The 23936-nt window shown below is 32.0% G+C and overlaps 1 long non-coding RNA gene across 2 annotated transcripts in view; it reads left to right on the top strand.

Moving 5' to 3' along the window:
• The first annotated feature begins 802 nt into the window (after window positions 1–802).
• LOC118767102 overlaps window positions 803–23936 on the top strand; it is a 28195-nt gene continuing 5061 nt past the window's right edge. The window contains exons 1-2 of one of the 2 annotated variants that reach the window (XR_005002998.1): window positions 803–1957; window positions 22784–23936. The exon at window positions 22784–23936 is cut by the window's right edge and continues 1796 nt beyond it. This is a non-coding gene — a long non-coding RNA (uncharacterized LOC118767102). Of the gene's footprint in view, window positions 1958–11616; window positions 13446–22783 lie in introns of those variants that run through there. The other variant, XR_005002997.1, reaches the window with a different exon arrangement.

The raw sequence follows: 23936 nt of genomic DNA, 5'->3' as shown, positions 1-23936 counted from the left end.
TATATATATATATATATATATACACACACACACCTACACAGACATATATATATCATCGTTTAACGTCCATTTTCCATGCTAGCATGGGTTGGACGGTTCAACTGGGGTCTGGGAAGCCAGAAGGCTGCGCCACTGGCACAGGGCCACACGAGGCTGGCAACGGCCACAATCGGATAGTGCATTTTACGTGCCACCGGCACGGATGCCAGTCGGGGCGGCGCTGGCAATGGCCATGTTCGGATGGTTCTCTTACATGCCATCGGCACTGGTTACAATTTCCATTGATGTTGATCGATTTGATTTTGATTTTGACTCATATATATATATATATATATATACATATATATATACACACACACATACACTGTAAAATGATTGGTATTAGGAAGGACATCCAGTCAAAAGAAGCCATAGCTGGCATTGGGGCTCGATGCAGCCCTGTGGTTTGCCAGGTCCTGTCTAATCATCTGACCTATGCCAGCATGGGAAACAGTATATATATATAGTGTATTTGTGTGTCTATGCCTCTTTCTCATGACATTGTGTGGTAGATTTAAACAAATGACTCCAGTACACAGTTGTTGTTACATTTCCAGTCGTTCATGGAAGCCGGTTCTGTCACAAAGAAATTATTTAGCTTTGTATGAAGTGAAATTTGGCAACAGGAAAAGCATGCAGCTGTAGAATCACACTCAGGTGTATGTAGACACATACATATACACTCACACACATATATATATATATATATATTATATATATATATATATATATATATATATATATATGGATACATATATTCATACATATGTTTCAGGTTAAGTTTCATTACATGGCACCTTGAGCAAGTGTCTTTAGCATTAAGTTGACTCGAGCCTTGCAAGTGAATTTGCTAGATGGAAACTGAAAGAAACCTATCATATTACCTCTCACGGTGAAATGTATTCTCTGGTTGTTAGCATTACCCTTGCTGATAGTGTTAGACAATGTAATTTGTAGTCAACCAGAGAACCACATCTAGGTTTTCTGACTCATCTTGACATATTGTACAATCTTTGTAAACAAAAAAAACTCATTCCTGTGGTGTCTTGTTTCCAATTCTCTGTATAACCATTTCCAGGTTGTTTGTTATTCGTCCAACTATGAGATTATTGCATTGTTTGGAAATGGGTAAGGTTTGGCATCTGGAGCAGTAACTTACTTAGTAAACACTGCCCCAACATACCTTCTGATCTAATCAAGAATGAATAGAAAAGTAGAATGGACATGTGGTGATGATAAATGCAGGTTTGTTTGCATCTGTGATAGTTTCTTCAAAAGTGGTGATGAAGTCGGTGTCTAATGTCAACACATCATCCAGTCACAGTTTCATCGAAGCTGAGTAAAGTAAGAGATCCTTTACTTGAAAAACAGATAACAGTTAGCACCTGTAAGGGCCTGCAGCTGTAAAACTAAACCTCTGCATATTCACCCAACTGATACAAACAGTGAAAAACGAATATGAAATGTATTATAAATCTTATACAATACTTTCCATATTTCAATGGCTACTTTTCCATGCTTGCGTGGGACAGACAATACAATGAGCAGGTTTTCTACAACAATGCCCGCCTTGTTGCCAAACGTCACCAGTTTCTAATTTTATATTTCCTGTAGTCTTTGAGCATGAACAGCACAGTGGTTAGACATGATTGCAAATGAGTCACAACTTGTATGACAGTTTGGCTTATTGTGATGTTAAGGAGGAGACATGAATACATACTCACACTTAGAAATGAGTCTTTGTTGATTACCAAAACCATTGTAAAGGCTATGGAAAATGACACTTGCTCCATAGTGTCGCTAAGTGGGACTGAACCCAAAACAGTCTGATTGGGAAAAACTTCTTGTCCATACAGCCAGCTTTGCATGTATATTTTGAAATATTCATTTGTTTTTAAAACATGATAAATACACACACGTTTATCCGTTGTTTGTATTACAGTATATAGAATGTCATATATAAAAATATGTACACATGCATATATGTGCATACATATGTATATGTGTTACATATATAGAACATAATATATTATTGAGCATATTATATACATACAATGTTCATGGGAAAAGCACCCAGTACACTCAGTAAAGTGACTGGAAAGGCATCCAGCTGTAGAAACCAAGCCAAAACTGGAGCAGAATAATTATATAAAATTTCATATATAGTTATATACAGTATACTCTTAAAATATGATTATTTATATTAAATAATATACATTATATACATATTATAGCTTATATACATATGCTATATATAATGTATATATGTTATAAATAATATGTTTGTAATATATAATGTGTATGTATGTGCTGTATATCTGCCATATAATGGCTTTCCAATCTTATGTATAACTACTTACAAAACACTATATTTCTGTTAAAAAAACATTTTTATCCCTTTCACTATACGTTTCCAAGGAACCAAATAAGTCAAGAACCTATAGTATTCCAGGTAAATAAGAACAAAAACTCTACTGAAGTCTAAAAATGCGTAGAAGTCTTAATGTTTCAGTGCAGACATATTTATGACAACCAACCAGAGAGCTTCCCATATGAGTTGCGTAGTTCAATGTGAACATGATTTGGACACCCTGAAGCAAGTTCATTGCTTTCCATGGTTACAAACTGCCTTAAAAAGTATAATTTGATGCCATTTGAAAATTTCCTAGCAAAAATGTTTGTACTTGAACTATAAATCGTAACAGCTTAAAATCTTAAAACATTACATACAATAGAAAATAAAATTGATAGTAATTATTTCTGTATCGACTTTAGAACTCAGATCTTCTGGGTTGTTTCTTGGGTTTGAGAAAGACAATTCTGCTTTTCCTTGCTGGAAAACCTGTACAGATTCTTTGTTTATAGAGATCGAATATTTGTGTTGTACATTAGCAGAGTCTCTCTATCAAACTGACATTGCTTGTACGAGAACATGGTGTGTTACGCATCAGATGTTAAAATGTTCACAAATTAGATAGCAACCATAAATAAAACATACTATGAGAAACTAAAACCTACAATTAACCTGTATAAACTTGTACAAATAATATGAATAGCTTAAGACAAGGTAAGGATGCAGATTTGGCTGTGTGGTTTAAGATGTTTGCTTCCCAGTCACATGGTTCTGGGTTCAGTCCTACGACATGGCACCTTGGGCAAGTGTCATCTACTATATCCCAAGCTGATTAAAGCCTTGTGAGTAGATTTGAAAGATGGCCATCATATATGTAATACACGTGTATGTTTGTATCATATGGTAGTCATATGAGCAACGTCCAGCATTTCTGATATTCTTCATAAATGGCAGTGGAGAAAACCTTGTTAAGAAACTGATGAGATTTGACAGGAACGGTATCCAAATGCAGAAAATCTGTCTGAAACTCCATCCAACCCAAGCAAGAATAGAAAAGTGGACATCAAAATGTTAATGATAAATAAAACATTATAAATTTATGTTCATTCACGAGGACAAGCCACTTGTGCTTTAAAATAAGGGGTTAAATGGAAAGGATCATCATGAGTTAATTTTTCAACCATTCATAGGTACCTTCAAACTTTCATATGAAAAGAACTGTTCTTCAAACCTGAACTCACAAAGGGAAGTACAGCACCAAAATGGGAAAGGTCATTGGAAGTGAAATAGAGAGAAAATACAAATCTACATTCTTTAATTAGCTTCGTTAAGCTGAGCATGCACCAAATATTAACAATAGTTTGTTATCAATAAAGGCAGCGAGCAGGTAGAAACATTAGCACGACAAATGAAATGCTAAGTGGTGTTTCATCTGTCTTTATACAGTCTGAGTTCAAATTCCGCCAAGGTCGACTTTGCCTTTCATCCTTTCAGAGTTAGTAAATTAAGTTCCAGTTGCATACTGGGGTCAATTTAATCGCCTGCACTCCCCTTCCCCAAAATTTCAGGCCTTGTGCCTAGAGTAGAAAACAATAGTTTATTATCCAATCAATTTTCTACTTAGTTTGAAATAACTCCAAACCTAAATATATCATTGAGTAAATCTCGTCTATATTGAAATTGTTAAATTAATCTTGTTTGCATTATAACCTTGCTTAATAATGTATCTTTTAAGATTAATAGTGATTAATCTATTATATTTTTAAATGTTACTACTAGCCAGGTAAATACTCTACATCTAGTCTAATATAACAGGTGTGCAGCTATCTGCATATGACATTGCAGTTGCACTAAAACTAAAGTTTGTCTATTGTACACACATTAATCGCCAGAGATTTATTACAAATACTGACCATAGCCAGGAGATGAATAACCTTTTTGATACCAACCTAAGGCAGACTGTCTCTAGCTCTGTGGTGCTGTTTTAGATTATCTAAATTAAAACCTATCAAAGTCTAATGTTAATTCATGTTCCAAACACCAGCTTAATAACAGATAAATGAAGGCATGTAGTTTAATGGTTAGGGTATTTTGACTCGTGATAATAAGGTGTTACAAGTTCAAAATGCAAAGTACATTGTGATCTTGAGCAAGATACTTTATTTCATGTTGTTCCAGTCTACTCAGCTGTCAAAAATAAGTAGTGCCTGTAATGAGTAGTACCTTGTCACAGGTATATGAAATACATATATAATTTATGTAGTACCTTGTCAAAAATGCCTGTGGAGTGCTCAATCACTTGTTAATTTCAGGAGTAGGCTGTTCTGTTGATCAGATCATCTGGAACATTGACAGAGTGCCGGTTAATATTGACAAAGTTATTTTATGGAATTCTTTATCATTTTCAAAATTTATTGAAACAAAGACAGTGTATTTTGAATAGAAATATGGTTACACAAAAGATTAGTCTTATTTATATCATTACCATCTGTTAGCTTCCAATCCCCTAGGCTAAATATTCCATAAAGTTTTTCCAAAAAGCTGTAAAGAGAACGAACATATCCATGTGTCTTCCTCACTCAGCAAGTTACCTAATCAAACTGAAATTCTTCACTACATGTACATGATATATATGTTTGCATATTTCAAAGATCAAGGAGACCAGAAATTCAAAGAGGAATCTCTCTGTGTCAAAGAGAAAAACAAAGAAAATTGTTATATTTTAAAGATTTGATGTTTTTCGCAAAGAAGCTATGCTTTCACTAATTCAAAGCCTCTTCTATACAGATGAGCTATGGAATAAGAGAAAATACTTGGATAAAACATTAAATCTGTGTGGAGAAGCAGTTTGCTTTCAGATCATATAGTTTCAGTCCTGCATGGTACTTGAAGCAACTGACTTGTAGTATTGCTGCAGGCTAACAGAAGCATTGTAAATATATTTGGAAGACAATACTAAACGAAGCTCATTCTATAAATATGTGCGTATTGATTAAATTAGTACTTCAAAAATCACTCGAGGTATCAATAATGGTGAAGACACTGTCATCACTCATTGGATTTTCAGCTAGGTTTGCAACCTCAAAGATTAGTGAAATAAAATGTTTCTTTCTGGAAATACATGTAAGGACGAATGGCGAAAAAGATACCCAACTGTAAAACAATGGCTCAAAAATATATTCATCAAACCCATGATTGCATGGAAGAATAGACGTAAACCTGAATGAAACACGTGTGTGTGTGTTTAGGTGCAATGGCCCAGTGGTTAGGGCAGTAGACTTGCAGTTTCAATTCCCAGCCTGGACATTGTAAGTATTTATTGAATGAAAACACTTAAAGCTCCACAAAGCTGGGGCAGTGGGTGAGTGGAGAACCCTGCTGTACTCTTTCTCCCTGTTCCTGTTGTACCTGTATTTCAAAGGGCCAGCTTTGTCACACTGGATCTCCCTGAGAACTACATTAAAGGTACACGAGTCTGTGGAGTGCTCAGCCATTTGCATGTTAATTTCACGAGCAGGCTGTTCCGTTGATCGGATCAACTGGAAGCCTCGTGGTCGTAGCCAATGGAGTGCCACACACACACACACACATATATATATATATGTTGTATAACAAATAAAATATGCAAACCAATAACATCTGTAGTGTGATATAATACATATGTAATATATAAGTTGTATGTGTGTGTGTGTGCATGATATTTATGATGTTTGTTCAATGTATTGGTAAAAGATTGTAAAGAGCATCCATACTGAATCATATACCTGTGCATACACCATGTATACATATATGAATGTATAGTGTGTGTGTGTGTGTATATATATATATATATATTGATAGATAGATTATTTGTTGCATATGTATATATTGAATATGTCTAAAATCTATTCTGAAAAAAGAAATATATATATGTGTGTGTGTGTGTGTATATATGTTGCACACACACGTATATATATATATATATATATATATATCTATGACATAGGCTTACACAACCATGTATAAAATGTTATAAGTATATATGACATATATACAATTTTAGAAGTATATGTATATACTATGTATGTTTGTATATATGTGTGTGTGTCTATGTATATAATATATATATATATGAATGTGATGTATATGTACACATTCATATACACATGATATATATATATATGTATATATATATATATATAATATATATATATATTATATATATATAATTCGCCATGGCTCATTTTGAACTTCTCAGTCCATGAAATATATATATAACTTGTGTGTATGTATGCATATATATATATATATATATACACACACATATATATATGTATGTATATATATATATATATACTGTATCTGTTTTATCTGTCTGTCTGTCTATCTACATATGTATCTGTACATATTTATGTGTGTATATATATATGTATGTAAACTTGTCACACAGGTAAATATATGTGTACTCATAAATGTGTTCTTGTGTGTCGATATATATATGCGCATACATTGACATGTATGCCTATGTACATATTTCTGTATATTGTGTACATATTATATATGTATAATATATATTTTGATCCCTATTTTTATGATAATTATTTAGTATACTACATACTATATGTATATAACATATCTGTAGTATACAGCGCCTACTATATACCAATATATATATATATTTAATATTATTGTGTAACTTCACCAGATGCAGTTTAGAATAGCATTTAGCTCTTTTCAGATATTTTTTACAGTTTGAACCTCAGAGACACCACATTATAATTTCATTTGATGTTTTTAAAATATTTTTTTTGTATCCAATACATTCATTCTTTTTCTTTTTGTTTTGCTCAATATAAAATTTCTTTTTAAAAAATAACTTTAAACTAATCCTCTTCATTTTCTGTCTTTCCCTAATTAAATCCAACCACTTCTTCTCGTGTGGTGAAGCAATTCTTTAGGTAGTTTTTTTTTGTTTTAATTCGAATTTCTTGTGTCTTTTCCTTATTTATTCCTCCCCCACCTCTCTGTGTCCCTTCCTCTCTCCTTTTTTATCTGCCCTAAATCAGTCTAGCTTTGCTCTCATAAATTTTGTTTTTTTTCTCAATTGCACATCTAGCTATCTATCTATCTATCTATCTATCTATCTATCTATCTATCTATCTATCTATCTATCTATCTATCTCTATATCTATCTATATCTATATATCTATCTATATCTGTCTATCTATCTATCTATCTATATCTATCTATCTATCTATCTATCTATCTATCTATCTATCTATCTATCTATCTATCAGTTACTGATTACTTTTAAATCTACCATTTTTATTTAATTGTCAGCCCTATGTTTCTTTCCTTTCTTCGTAAAATGACAAAAAAAATTTTTTTAAAGAAAATGCCACCACCACCCACCCCCTCCCTACAACACCAAACAACACCCACAAAATATGAATAATTAAATACAACTACTAACAAAAAACAACAAACTGCTAGCGAAAAAAGTGTGGAAAACACAAATTTCTTGTAAAGAAAAACTTTTATCTTAAAGAAGGCCTCTTAAGACTAAGAGAAAAAATATTTATCAATAGAACCTGTTGTATGTTAGTCTTTGTCTTTCCGTGTTTTTTTTTTCCTCTTTGAAGTATGGTGGAACACAAAAATAAGAATAACAATAATAATAAATATTATCATCATCAGTAATATTAATAATAATATTAATTAAAATGAATCTTTCAACAATTAAAAAATTTTTTTTCCGTTTTGACATACCTCGACTTAACCATTTATTTATTTGTTCATATTTTAATCATGATCATTTGGAGGGGTGGGGTAGAGCTATATAGATTTTTATTTATAAAATCCAAACAAACAAATAACTACCAGCACACTACGTCTTAAAATCCCCTTTTCGCATGTCTTTCTTGTTTTTATGTATTTCTCTCAACTTTTACCTCTGTTCTTCTCTCTCTCTCTCTCTCATTCCCCTATCTCTCTCCTTATCTCACTCCCATACTTCTCTCTCCTTCTCTGTCTGTCTCTCTCTCTCTCTCTCTTTCTCTCTCTCTCTCTCTCTCTCTCTCCATATTATCTATCATTTGATTTAACGCAACCCTTACGCAACAAATAAGAGTTGTTAGGGTTCTTTTCTATTTGTATCGTTGCTTAAAAGTTACCTGCCCTCCATCCCCAAATTTTGAACACTAACTATACATATATCTAATCTCAGTAACCTGACTTGCATACTCACACAATACACAAATACTCACACCACTACACACATACAAACACACTTACACAACAACAGCAACACACACACAAACACACACACATAACTCAAAAAGCCTTCCAGATATAAATTTGTGTGTGAAGACAAGATTTAAAAATACAGTAAATATATATATATATATATATAATATGTATATATAATATGTATATATATATAATATGTATATATAATAATATGTATATATATATATAATATGTATATATATATATGTATATATATATATAATATGTATATATATATGTATATATATATATATATATATATATATATACACATGAAAAACATGACAAAATCATATCATACAAAACAAAAATATCTAATAATCTTTGCCACAATGATAACAACGACGATGATGATTATGATGATGATGATATCAGGTGATATATTATTTATATACAGTCTCACTACATGAAATTATTTGTCTCCCATTTTCTGATATTTATCTTCCCCCACCCCTCCACCTTAAATGCCTTTGCTCTTTTTCATTTTTACCCCCACAAGGTGCAACAAAAACAACTTCATCCCCCTCCGTCTCCAAATACTCCGACTACCATGGTGATAACCTTATATATACCCTGAATTACCCACCCACCACTGATTCCCAACTTTATATAAATGATTGTCTGTCATCTTCGGTTGAATACTCTTTAGGAGAATTATACAAAAAAAAATCTAAAAAAATTTTGTCGATTTTTTTTCTTGTTTCCTTCTCCAAGAAAAAAAAATCCCCCTATAAAAAAAAATGAGAAACAAATATAAACATACAGAAAAAAGCAAATCTAAAAGAAACTAAAATTTTACCAATATTGACTTTTCTTGATCCTGTCCTCATTCTTTGCCTCGTCCCACATGGCCCTCACCACTCACCTTCCAATGCCTATCAGTCTATAAATTATTACTCGACGGTTCTAGGGTCAACCATGAGCTATCAATGTGTCTTGTAAATATAATTGATATTTGTTGTTTACACAAATATTAATTAATAAAACAAAATATTAAATCATGAGGGGAAAATCATTGAAGGTGTGACCCACCCCATGAGACAACAAACTAACAACTAGCCACACAAGGAACACAAAGAATGACTTCCTTTGCTAGAAAGAAGAGTCAGCCAGCTGCTGTGTTGATACGAAGTCACATATGTAATGATATTAATGATGTTGACTTAATTGCTCTTCGTTTCCCTTCCTCATCATCGTCATCCCTTAACTGCTCAGTTTTAAAACTAGTTAAAACAGAATTAAAAGAAAAGGGAGTGATGTGGCTAATATATAAAAGCTCATCAATGTAATCACATATACATGTATAATATATATATATATATAACATAATATATTATATATATAATAAATATATAAATAATATATATATGTGTATATGTATTATATACATATATAATACATATATACAATACATAATACATATATACAATACATAATACATATATATATTATATGTATATAATATATATATGTATTATATATATATGTATTATATTTGTATTTTTACATGTATTATATATGTATATATATATGTATTATATATGTATGTATATATATATATGTATTATATATATGTATTATATATATATATATGTATTATATGTATATATATATATATGATTATATATACATTATATATATGTATATGTATACATATATATATATATATATATATATATATATATATATATATATATATATGAAATTATCTACAATATCATACATGCATATATATATATATATATATATATATAATATATTATATATATATATATATATACACTCACACATACACACACACACACGCACACATATATATATATATGATGAAATTGTTACTTTTTGAAGATAGTATTCATGTATGGCAATAGCCAGTTGCTGTGAAGACTAAAACACACATGCCATGATATATGGAAATATGTAATAATAATCCTATTGTCCATTCGCTTCCTCAGATGTCATGATTTCAAGGCACAATTGACCAATAAAATAAAATTACAACAGCTGAGGAAATGGACTGACTATAGGATTACTATTACATATTTTCATATATTTTGGTACATGTTACACAACATTGTATGAACTACATAACACTGTATGAGATATGGAATAAATGATGTCGTCTGTTTAAGGAAACACTTGTAATGTCAGTTTGACTTCTCCTTTCCTAATTTGAATTTTTGCTTTTATTATTCACTCTGCGGGGCTTATATTAAGCCTTCTGGATCTTATCTTGGAGTGACATAGTGCTCCCAGCAATATTAGTCAAAATTTTACAGATCTCCTTTTGATTCTGGAATGCTGTGCTAATGAGGATCCTGTATGATGTGCTAATGAAGCAACAGCCAAGATTATAATTATTTCCTCAATCTATGTGAGCGTGTGTGAAAAGAATCTTTGAGTAGGGTTTTCTATTTTTATTCTTATATGTGCATATGGCTGCACGGTTATGATTCTTGCTCTACAGGCACAAGGGCCTAGGTTTGAATTCTCTTCATAACATCTTGGGCAAATGCCACTTTCTGTTGACTCACACCAAACTATATACATTGTGAATGAAATTGCAGAGATAGAAACTGTAGGAATCCTGTCAAGTGGGTTGTATAGCCTTGTAACTCACTGAGTCACACTGATTGTGCCTGAGAATTACATTAAGGGGACACGTCTGAAGAATACTCAACCACTTAATTTAGGAGCGGGTCATTCAGTGGATCAAACAACTGTATCTTCAACCTTGAACAACAGGGATCTCCGATATTTTCATTCCATAATGTGGTAGAACACCTCCATTAACTTGTAAGCATTCAATAGAAGTATACACAGTGCCATGTATATATATATATAATATATATATATATATATATATATAATATATATTATATATATATCTATATGTATATATCCCTCTCAAAAGATCTTTTTGTCTTGCAAGGTACTTGGTGACCCTGTCAGTGCTGGTGCTACTTAAAAAGCATCCAGTTCACACAGTAAAGTGACATTTGGAAGGGCATCCAGCGATAAAAACCTTGCCAAAACTGACTTCACCAGTTCAATGGTTGGTGCTAGGAAAGGCATCCAGTTGTCAAAATCCTGTCAAAATGCAGGCTTCTACCTGGCTGACTCCTGTTAAACAATGATGATGATGATGCATATATATATATGTGTGTGTGTATGTATGTATGTAACTACTTGGACTTTGGGTATTTGCCTATTGATATGCCGATCAAAGCATATTCACCATTTGGGCTACCTAATGTCATCTACAATAACGATATAATTTTCGATGGATCTACATCAGGAAATCCTCAGTGTTTGTTGAGTTTATAGTTGAAAAAAGAAGCAGAAGATGGATTTAGAACGAATCTTTATTCCGCACGACAATGTATTTTGATACATCCTGAATCTGTCCCAGTGGATATTGTGCATCTAATTGCATTACATCAATCAATGCAGGCTCCGTCACTTCAGGTGCTTGGGGTAGAAAAATATCCTACTACACATACTGAGATATCCTCGACATGTTCTGGCTAGTTGTACATTGGTACACTGAAAGGGCATCACCAATATATATATATATATATTATGTAGTTGAATAGTACATCCTTGGTTATGGCCAGTCACAAATGTTTTCACACCAACTATCGCACTTACAATATAGACAACTCATCAAAGCTGCTGGCCAAGAGGCACAAAACTTCTTTCTAATAGAGGTAAAAATACAGCCTTGGTCAGTATTTACCTTCATTAGTAAGGAAGTTATGTACCTCTGGTCAGGAGGTCTTATATGTTGCCTGTATAACCTAGTGCAATAATAGGCATGAAATTGATAGTAACTTTCTGTCTGGCTATATCCCATGATATATAACTGCTAAAATTTTCCCTTTAGAGTGCTCTTTTTATCACACTTAAGGACAACTGACTAATTTTATATGTATGTATATATGTGTGTGTGTATATATATATGTGTGTGTTTGTATTATATGTAGTTATTTTATTATGCAAGGAATTTCGTCCATACATCCTTTTCTCCTCTCCCTTCTCCTTGTGTCTTATTCTTATAGGAGTCTCCTTATCAGATACTCTTCTCTTTTACTTCCCTCGTTGCAATGAAAAGAATGACTTATTTCGTGCAATGAAAATAACAGAAATACATTTATAGGCTTGTGTGTGTTCTGTTATCACATTCACTTGTGATGTTTTGGCTAAATAGACTGGCAACTGTACATGACATACATACATACACACACACACATATGCATATATATATACACATTATATTTGTGGGTTAACAAGGCTACCATTGGTTTCATACGCAGAGAAATTTCTAAGCAATTCTCAAACCTGTCTCATGGATGTTCATTCTTGTCTGCATCTTGAAGGCATTCTTCTTCTTCAAGATGGAAGGCTTGGTCATTGCTGGGAAATTTCTCTCTGCATGAAACCAGTGGTAGCCTTGTTGACTCACCAAGTTTTCTTATATAGTTAGTCACGTCTGTCTTTGTTACAACACATGCACATTTCTGCTGCAAGCTGATGCACACTGCAAATTGTGCATCTTGGTGCTAATTACCAGTCCTGCTTCATCAGGGTCAAATTTAACTGTTGGATGGATATCATCTGAGTATAGTATAAATTCAACCAAAATTGTTCTTTTGTGTGGTATTAGCATGACTAAAAATAGTCATATATCTCTTGAACTTTTAGAGGTATATCTACCTATACACCTATCTATAGATAGATAGATAGGTAGATAGATATAGATAGATAGATAGATAGATATACATATGTGTGTGTGTGTGCATATGTATGTAAACACAAAAAAAGATTTTAAATTTTTCTGATAAATTTTCCCATCCAAAAGCTCAGAGTAGTGAGTTCCACTGTATTTTATAACTTTAGATATATATAGTCTCTTCATCAATTTAGTAGAGTACTCTAAATTTGATTAGTATTAGTCTTATAGAAATATAGAAACCATGTGTGTGTGTGTGTGTTTATACAAATGGCATACTGGCATATGTGTAGATATCTTTGTGTATGTATATATATATATATATATATATATATATATATATACATATACATACTCATACACATATATATATGTATGTATGTATATGTATGTATGTTTGATATATTATGTTGTCAGATAAACTTGTTCGCTTTTTATTTCTTTTTATATATTTTTAATTGTTTTCAATCATCTAATGTCTGAAAATGGTATAATTATATTTAAATTTTAAAAAAAATAAGCAGTAGCTGTTGCAGAAGAACAGTGTTACGAAAGGAAAGAAAAAAGATGCTTTAAAACTCTACAATTGAAATATTAAAATATTTTTTTCCGGTAATTCAAATAATATTGGAAAGGATCAGAATAAATGGAGAAAAAGACGAACACATTTTATCTGGCAAACCTATATATCTGTTTATCTGTATATATATATATATATATATATATATATATATATATAATATATATATATATATATATATATGTATAGGTATGTTGGTGGAAACAGGAAAAATAGAATTCAAAAAATGAGTATATGTATTTTTTAATGAAAGTTTAGCAGCAGAAGTAATCAGTTGACTCAATGCCTGATAGTTTCATGTGTTGGCATTAATCAAAGTAGCCACAGGTCGATGGCTTCTAAGTTTAGCTCTATAAACTCACAGGCTGAAGGTTTGTGACTACTTTATTAAGTGCCAATGCACAAAACTCTTGGATCTTGACTCACTCTGTAACTTCTGCTAAATTTTCATAAATATATATATACATATATAAAGAAAGAGCAAGAGAGAGAGAGAGAAAGATCCTGATGCCATCATCCTTCAGTGTTGGTCTCACCTTGAATACTACTATTTGCTGTGGTTTCCATCTACAAGACAAGACATTACAAGAACTTGATCCCCCACCAGTATTCAGATTATTTTGTCAAATCAAATCATTGTTTCTTCATATTGTTTTGAATTAATAATGCATTATCTTGTGGCTTCAAGATTTTGATGATTGATAGTTTATTTTTAGAATGACATTTATAAGGTAGGTGTGCGAGGCCAGAGTGGCCAGTTTAAACATAAATCAAGTAGAATATTTCGGCTGAATATGGCCAGTTCAAATGTTAAAGAGTTAATCAGCTCAGATGATTATTGGGCTGATTTCAAAGATCTTGAATTCTATTCTCTCCAAATCCAGCAGGTGCATTATACTATTTTTACAATTTGGAAGTATTGATCAAATGATGGTGGCATCAAATTATCAAATCACCCAAGACTAGGTCCTTGCACCATACACCCCTTTTAAGAATTGAACTTACAGCACATAATATTGCAACGTGCGTTTATGTCAAACAGTCCTAATTTACTCAAAATTATCCTGCGAGAAATCAATGAAAATATTTCATACATTTAAATGGTACCTAGACAAATTCCAGACAAGCCAACCAAACTCCAAGATATATTTTGGCCAACAACAACTCCATTCTAGAGCAGGATACAGTGTCATAAAATATGATTTAAAAAGCATCTCCAAGTGGTGCCATGGAACCAAAATAGCAAGGAACCTATGTAAGTTATGTACATATGTGTGCATATATATATAATATATATATGTATATATATATATGTATATATATATATATATATATATATATATATATATATATATATAAATATAATATTTAGAATAAGTATCAGGCTTCAAACATAAGTACTGAGGGTGATTCATTCGACTAAAAATTCAAGGTGGTGCTCCAGCATGGCCACAGTCCAATGACTGAAACAAGTAAAAGATAAAAGATATGTATATATCTATATATATATACACGCACACACATACATATATAACTTATATATACATACATATGCATACATATACATAGTTGTGGGGTGTCTGAACTTGTGTATATTTACACACACACACATATATATATATATATATATGCTTTCATATATACACACACACGCACTTATATATATATGCACACAGACACCTATATACATATACACACACAAACATACGTACATATATGTATATATATATATACATATATATGTAAGGACACGTTTTCAAGCCTTTAAAAAAGTTTGCTAAAAATGGTGTCTGATACTCAAAGATGGAATGGTCAGGTGGAAAAAAGGGTGAGAAGAGATGGAATCAGAATACATCACCCCGAGAGAGCATACTCTTTAAGTCTCAATGACGGGTTCTCCAAATGTATCCTTAAAAGCCTTTACTGTTTTATTAAACATTAACTCCCAGTTATAAATACACATGCACACAATATACATTTCTATATAAACACCACATAAATTCCTCTCTGTCTATCTTTCTATCTATCTATCTATCATATATATATATATATATATATATATTATATATATATATATATATATATATATATATATATATATATATATATATATATATATATATATACATATATATGTATATATGATGTTTATTTAACAATACTTATAGTATAGATTCACATGCCAAATAATTTACACAGATACATGTGGAGCTCTTCCACTGACAAAGCCTTACAGAAGTGTATACTGTGGAGTAATAAGCTTCCTATAACATTGTGTGTTTATATATATATATATATATATAATATATATATATATACATATATATATGTGCACGTGTGTGTATATGTATATATATGTATACATACATATATATATATAGATGATGATGATGATATGTATATCTATATAGTGTGTATGTAAAAGTACATATATATAATTATGTATATATATGTGTGTATGTATATACATATTTATGTATATGTATATATATATATATGTGTGTCTATATATAAGTGTCTATATATTTATATATATGTATATTTACATATACGTATATATGTGTATATATATATGTGTGTATATATATATATGTATGTATATATTTTTACATAAATTTATATATACATGTGTGTATATATATATATGTATGTATATATTTTTACATAAATTCATATATACATGTGTGTGTGTGTATTTACACATAAATTTATATATATATATATGTATGTATATATATGTATGTATGTATGTATGTATGTATGTATATGGCTACCTCTGATGAGCACAGGGTTATATAATCGGACTGTTATCTAACACTGTTGAACCCTTAGTGTGAAACTAATTGATAAGATCAGCTATAATGGATATATTATACTGTAAACTTCAATTAATATACAGATACATGCGTATATGTATGTATGTTTGTATTTATATATGTATATGTATGCTCACACCATATTTCTGGAAGTTCTCCTCAGGAAACAGTAGCACACATATTCCTCCTATTCCTTTAATAGTGTTTGTTTTCTTCTATCCTTTCTCTAATTCAGCTCTTTCCTCTCACTCAGAAATCCTCCTTTATTTCATACCCCTAGAATATATTATTGTTTTACTGTCTTCTGCCATCATTGGGGAGGAATGCTAAGCAAGAGGTAAGATTCCTTTGGGAATTGAATTTCTGTAATTATTGGTTCCAGTTCTTCATTGATGGTTTCACCATTTTGTTTCCTTTCTAAACTTAATCTCTCAGCTATATTTAACAACTTCTGGCAATTGTGAGGAAAATGCATGAACATCACTTATTCAAAATACCCTCAAACTATTTTTCTCTTTAATGTAAAAATAAAACATGTAAATCTTCACTGTCTTCTCTCTTTGTCACACTCCATGTTACTCTCTCTCTCTCTCCCTCTCTCTATCTCTCTCTCTCTTTCTCCATTCTTGTGTCTTTACTATGATGGCTAACAACAAAAAAAAAAAGAATCAGTAAAATACAAAATGAAAACAAAACAAACAAAATTTAAATAAATCAGGAATAAATTACATCTTTAATTTTACTTTGTGTATATTTTTTGTAAAAAAACAAAAAAAAACCCAGAAAATTTCAATATGTCTGCCTTATCTTCTGCTTTTCTTCCATTTTTTTTTTCTCCAACTTTATTTTGACATTTGTTTTTCTCTGTCTACTTTTCTTCCTGTCTCTTGTTTATTAAACCTATCTCATTAATATTAATATTAATATTATTAAGGCGGCAAGCTTTCAGAATCGTTAGCGCACTGGAGAGTATGCTTAGCAACACTTCTTCCATCTTGATCTTCAGAGTTCAAATGCCGCAGAGGTGGACTTTGTCTTTCATCCTTTTAGGATCAATGTACTAAGTACCATTTTCCTGCTGGGGTCGATGTAATCAATTAACCCCTTTCCCACAAAATTTCAGACTATGTATCTATAATAGAAAAGATTATTATTATTATTTTTAAGGTGGAGAGCTGGCGGAATTATTAGCGTGCCATGCAAAATTTGCCTTTATGCTCTGAGCTTCATTTCCAAGGTCGACTTTGCCTTTCATCCTTTTGGGGCTCAATAAAATAACTATTATTATTATTATTATTATTATTATTATTATTATTATTATTATTATTATTATAATAAGGTGGTGACCTGGCAGAATTGTTAGCATGCCAGGTGAAATGCTTAGCGGTATTTTGCCCATCACTATGCTCTGAGTTCAAATTCTGCCTAGGTTGACTTTACCTTTCATCCTTTCGGGGTTGATAAATTAAATACCAGTTGAGTACTGGTGTCGATGTAATCATCTCATCACCTCCCCCAAATTTCTGGCCTTGTGCCTATAATAAAAAGGATTATTATTATTATTATTATTATTATTATTATTATTATTATTATCATTACTATGATTCTTTAAGATGGCGAGCTAGCAGAATCGTTAGCACACTTAGTGAAATGCTTAGTGGTATTTTGTTTATCGCTATGTTCTGAGTTCAAATCCCACCGAGGTCGACTTTGCCTGTCATCCTTTCAGGGTCAATCAAATAAGTACCAGTTATGCACTGGGGTTGATGTAATCGACTCATCCCACCTCTCCTAAGCTGCCCTTATTTAAAATAAACGAATTAATTATTATTATTATTACTGCTATCTTCTTTTATATGTGTGTGTGTAATTTCTTGATTAATTCTGTATAAAAGATTTTCGAAAAAAGTAAAAAAATCAAATGATGATAGATTTGGTGAAAACAACCAATTACAGACAAACCAAATTGAATATAATATTTTTTTAATTACTTATTTTATAGTTTCATTATTCAGTCTTTAAACAGACAGAATGGAATTATTTTATTTTTTTATTTTTTGTATTATTTCTAATAGAAAAGGTTTCTTTTTTTTCTTTTTCACTGTTTTTATCATTATTAGGAACATCAAATTTTTCAGTCTGATATACTTAACTAGGCACTTGTAACCTTTTTTTGTGAAGTCGGAACAAGCCATGTGAGACATGGCTCCGCATAAGGTGGACTACACTACTAGAAAAAATTCAAGGTAATTTTTGTTAGGCCTTCCATTCAGAAATTCCCATGGATCACATACGGCTGATGGTCTGCAGTTTGTCCATGACTGCATTAAACTTAGAGATAAGAAGACTGAAAGTTACTTTATAAAACTAAAGAAAAGAGACATTTGAGAAATAAGCTGGTAATACATTTAGTGTATACTTGATTCCAGGATAGATAAACTAATTTAACCGTGAAGTTGTGGTGTAGGTTGATTTGAATCAAGTCTGACCGAGCTCCACTCCATGTGATGTGGCCTTGTGTTTCAGGTCATCTTGTATTAATTTATCTCTTACTGTAAATTAATGGAGACATTGTTTTACATAGAAAATTAATAAAATATAATATAGATATAATATTAATATGATTATAATACACTTCATATATATGTAGTATCTATGCATATATATATATATATATATACTGATACATATGCATATTATATATAATATAATATATATTATATATATATACTGATGCATATGTATATGTATATATATATAATATATATATATATATATATATATATATATATATATATACTGATACATATGTATATATATATTATATATATAATATTATATATAATATATGTTATATATATATATATACTAGTATATTATATATATGTATACATATATCATATATATTGCATAAGTTACATACATAATATATGTATATTATAGATATCATATATATGTGTGTCTGTGTGTGTATGTATATGTATGTATGTTATATATATCAATATGTATTATGTATATTGTATATATTGCATATTTTATGTACATTATATATACATATTAGTATATGTAAGTACTCTGTATATTATATATACATTTTATACTTTGTGTATAATATGCATTTGTTATGTACATTATATATGTTGTTTACATTATATACAGTATATTATGAATTAAATATTGTATATATATTATGTATATGCTATAATATATATATATATAGAATATATATAATGCATTAACATTATACATACATATATATATATATATTTAATTATATATTCTACACACACGCACACACACGCATACTTCATTTATGGATTAACAAGGCTACCATTGCTTTCATGTAAAGAGAAAATTTCACAGCAATTACTGAGCCTGTCACATATGCATTAATATGTATATGCACATATATATATATTATTTCAAGACTTTCCTCTATTTCATTGGTTGTTGTTGTTGTTGTTTTGTAGCCTTTCTCTTCACTTTAAGGATTTATTTTAAGCATTTACTTTTAGGATTGACTTTGAAGATTGACTCTAATTCACTACTTCTTCTCCTCTCTGTATTTTGAAAATCGATCAGTCTGAGAAAGGCTTCATTTGTTTGGCTACTCTACATCTTTACTATCTCTCTCTCTCTCATTATTCTGAATCTTATACAACCTTATATCTTATCTTCCTTTCCCCCTGTATATATATATATATATACATATACATGAAATGATAAGAAGGAGACAAAGGAAATTTTTAACACATCTTTAATGATTCGTTACAATTGTTTCTTAGTTTCCTGCCACTTTTCCTCTCTGTCAAACTCTACCTCACCTCTTGTCTTTTTTTAGCATCCTCCTATCAACATATGTAGACAAACATACACACACATGCACAGACACACATTCACACACACTTTAATATCATACACAAGTTTCTTTCCTCTATCTTTATAATTTGCACATTTTCTACACTTTTATTTTATCAAGTCTCCTCTCTAATTCTCATTCTTTAGTATAGAATGAACACTGTATTGTTTCCCTCTCTCATCTCTTACACTGTTTATCCTTCTGTCAATTACTTTTCCTTGACTGCATATCATAACTGCTGGCCACCTATTGACTAGCCCCTCTACCTCTCTTTCATAGTTCCTGGATCTTTCTCCTGTCTATTTATCATTTTATAATTACTTAATCTTTTTTCTGTCACTCTCAGCACAGTCACTGATTCTTAATCCACATTACTTACTTTATCATGGTACCTCTCTAATTCCCCTCTGTATCACAGAGCTCTTTGTTCTCACTCACTCACTTATTTCACACACACACACCTCATTATATTGTTGTTTAGGGAGCTCATTTTATATACCTTTGTATCTTCTTTATCAAAGTAGGAGCTAGATTCCAGGAAGCATAACGAAAATCAACTCTGTGCCTCCCCATAATTCCTGTATTGATCTATGAAATTCCTTTATAAGATAGTAAGAGATTTGGGGAACAATTCCAAAGACATTTGCTAGTCACTATATAACTGGTGAGAATAATACAGTTAATATTTATTCCCTTCAGGACAAATTCTGCCGAGGTAGACTTTGCCTTTCATCCTTTTGGGATCGATAAATTAAGTACCAGTTGCGTACTGGGTTCGATATAATCGATTGGTCTCTTCCGCAAAAATTTCGGGCCTTGTGTCTAGAGTAGAAGGGAATATTCACGTTAGGAACCCGTAAAATATTGCCGGTAGTGCGTGGGGATGAAACTGCATGCATACGTGCATATTCTCGCATATATACACAGACATACACACACATATATATATATGCATATACATGCATACATGTATGTATATCTATATTATTTATATACGTATGCATATGTATATATATATATTTATATATACACACATACATGCAGCAATTTGTATTCCTTTATTTGTTTCAGCATGTGTCTGCGACCATGCTGGATCTCTGCCTTTAGTTGAACAAGTCGACCCCAGGACTTGTTCTTTGTAAGCCTAGTACATCCTCTGTTGGTGTCTTTTACTGGACCGCTAAATTACGGGAGCGTAAACACATCAACATTGGTTGTCAAGTGATGGGGGAGCGGGGGATAAACACACACACAAATATATATATATACGACGGGCTTCTTTCAGTTTCTGTCTACCAAATCCACTCACAAGGCCTTGGTCGTCCCGAGGCTAGAGTAGAAGACACTCATCAAAGGTGCCACGAAGTGGGACTGAAGCCGGAACCATGTAGTTGGGAAACACGCTTCTTACCACACAGCCACGCCTACACCTGTATATGTGTGTTCATTTTGGTGTTGTATATTATATACATGCGGTCATTTTCTTATTACAAACACACATATATGCACGTATGCTTATGCGTATGTACAGAATACTCAAGTTAATTCCTAAGAAGTTTGTCTCTCAGTCTTGAGACCCTGGTTTCGATTCCGGGGCTTGGCATCTTGATCCAGTGTCATTTTTATATCCTTGGTGCGACCCAACCCTTGTGAATGAAGCAGAGTAAATAGAAACTGTATGGAAGCCTGTAGGATGAATTACATCCATAATTCAAAGTTGCAGCTTTGTTAGACAAACACGCTAGTTCCTCTGGAGAATTACATCGGAGGTACGCATGTCTGTGGAATACTCTATTCCATACCAATTCAACGAATCTAGTTGTTCTATATACATTTACATATGTCTGTGTGTGTGTATATATGTGTATATATATGTATATCTATGTAGCGATGTATGTGTATATACATAAGTGCATATATGTATGTATTTATGGCTGTACAGAACGATGCAAATCAAATATTTCTGTAATCTATCACCACAGCAAGGAATGCATCGATGGAGAGCAGTTCGCTATTGTTAAGCAATCCACAATTCCTGTAGCAGCCAAAAATATCCAAAAATCCAAAATTAGCCAACGACTAATGGAAACTTAAGTGTGTCGTATACACACAGACAGACAGACAGACAGACAGACAGACACACACACACACACACACACACACACACGCATACACATGTAGAGAGAGAAAGAGAGAGAGTGAGAGAAAGAGATAGATAGATAGATACATACATACATACATACATACATACATACATAGACAGACATGAGAGATAGATTAGCTGAGCGCAACAGATGGGTCTAAGATCAATTTTACACACACACACATATAGACACATATAGAGAGAAGAGAGAGAGAGAGAGAGAAAGATAGAGATAGATAGATAGACATGAGAGATAGATGGCCTGAGCGTAACAGATGGGTCTAATTTTACACACACAAACACAAACACACACACACACACACACACATATAGACACACACATACGCACATTATGCTATCTTTTGCTACTTTCGGCACCGAATAACAAAATGCTTCATCACGGTGGTGCTGAAGAGAATTTGTTTGTCTTAGAATCTAACTAATCTGGAGCGGATTGTTAAACACCAGACTGAAAAGTGCAAAACTGAAATTTGCTTTCAGAGTTCGGGATGTAATCTGACCATAAGCTGGACCGGATCCGTTGATGGTCGCGCTAATGATCCTTGGCATTCTGTTGCCTTCATCCTTCAGCAGTTGAAAAAAAAGTACCAGAAGTTTTGATATAGATACCCACCAAAGTTACTGAATCAATTCTGAAATTAAAAGTCGAACCGGAATGGTTCCATTCGTAAATGTAGAATTAAAAACTGGGGTCGGATTTGGTTCCTGTTGTTTTCGTCCCCTTTAAGACTTCAAACTAACACAAGAAAGATTTCAGATAAGTGCTGGAAGTGACCAAGCCTCATCCTCCTCCTCCTATATCTGTGTCTGTATATGATCGGACTTTTACCCAAAATCTGTGCTTTTGTTTGGCTCTGAAACATGGAGAGCCACCTGCAGCAACTACAAGAAGATCCAGACCTTCATCAACAAATGTCTCCGGCAGATCCTCCATCTGAAGTGGTTCGACAGAGTGCCAAACACTGACCTGTGGGAAAGAGCCAACCAAGAGTCCATACATGTTCAGATTAGACGAAGGAAATGGAGATGGATCGGATACACACTGCGGAAAGAACCCTCAAATGTGACACCATAAGCACTTGACTGGAACCCGCAGGGGAAAAGGAAGCGAGGACGCCCCAAGCAG

Source organism: Octopus sinensis, linkage group LG19, assembly GCF_006345805.1.
Source record: "Octopus sinensis linkage group LG19, ASM634580v1, whole genome shotgun sequence".
Lineage (NCBI taxonomy): Eukaryota > Metazoa > Mollusca > Cephalopoda > Octopoda > Octopodidae > Octopus > Octopus sinensis.
The sequence above is the reverse complement of the archived record's forward strand: the minus strand, read 5'-3'. Positions and strand labels throughout refer to the sequence as shown.